Source organism: Sphaeroforma arctica, assembly GCF_001186125.1.
Source record: "Sphaeroforma arctica JP610 unplaced genomic scaffold supercont1.11765, whole genome shotgun sequence".
Taxonomy (NCBI): domain Eukaryota; class Ichthyosporea; order Ichthyophonida; genus Sphaeroforma; species Sphaeroforma arctica.
In genome coordinates this window covers 1-795 of record NW_014028793.1, presented here as the reverse complement: position 1 = coordinate 795, position 795 = coordinate 1, and the positions used below count along the sequence as shown (strand labels likewise).

Here is a 795-nt window from a genome sequence, read left to right as displayed (position 1 = left end):
GTCCAGCAGATTGTGTAGAAGTTCATACATACACAGATACATACTTTGTCTAGCAGATTAAGCAGCAGTTTGAGGATTTCTCTGTGTCCGCTGGGTAGTTTATGCATAAACAGACGGATGGCTCTGGCCTGGTGTTCTCGCGGCATGCACGACACATTCATAAGCCGATGGTAGAATACGTTGCCTAGCAACGAAGTAGGTAGCTCTCTCAAGTACTGTATGGCAACGTGTGGGGGCGCAGACGTTATTGGAGGAAACACGCGAGTTATGCCTTGACACGTTCGTTTTAGGGTTTAGGATATGCACATATACGTTCGTTGTCTTTTTAGGAAATGTACATTCTGATACCAAAGTATACGTGACCATCTCAATCATACCAACTTAAGGACTGTGGCCATATCGATGACACTGTACTCCTCTGGGCTAACACTCGTACTATAAATACAATAACACAAATATATAACCCAACAACAACCCAGCCCAACAACAACTCAACCCAACAACAACCCAACCCAACAACAACCCAACCCAACAACAACCCAATCATACCAACTTAAGGGCTGTGGCCACATCGTTGACGCTGTACTCCTCTGAGCTGATGGTGGGTGTGCCAAAGTCTTGTGTAGCACAGATGTTCTGGAGTATCTTTACACGTCTTCCGTTACCAGGGACACGGAACACCCCCTCGGCATTCAATCCATGCTTAAGCAGGAAGTTGCAGCATGCCACAAAGAATGCCGGGTTCATGTTGGGTACGGAATCGGCTGCTGTTTTTAATGTGAATACACGCGTATA

General features: G+C 46.0%; 1 pseudogene across 1 annotated transcript; it reads right to left on the bottom strand.

The window, feature by feature from the left end:
• Positions 1 to 553: 553 nt before the first annotated feature.
• On the bottom strand, positions 554 to 747 carry SARC_17706 (hypothetical protein; annotated as a pseudogene; the record flags this gene model as incomplete). Its single annotated transcript has 1 exon — positions 554 to 747.
• Between the last annotated feature and the right edge of the window lie 48 nt (positions 748 to 795).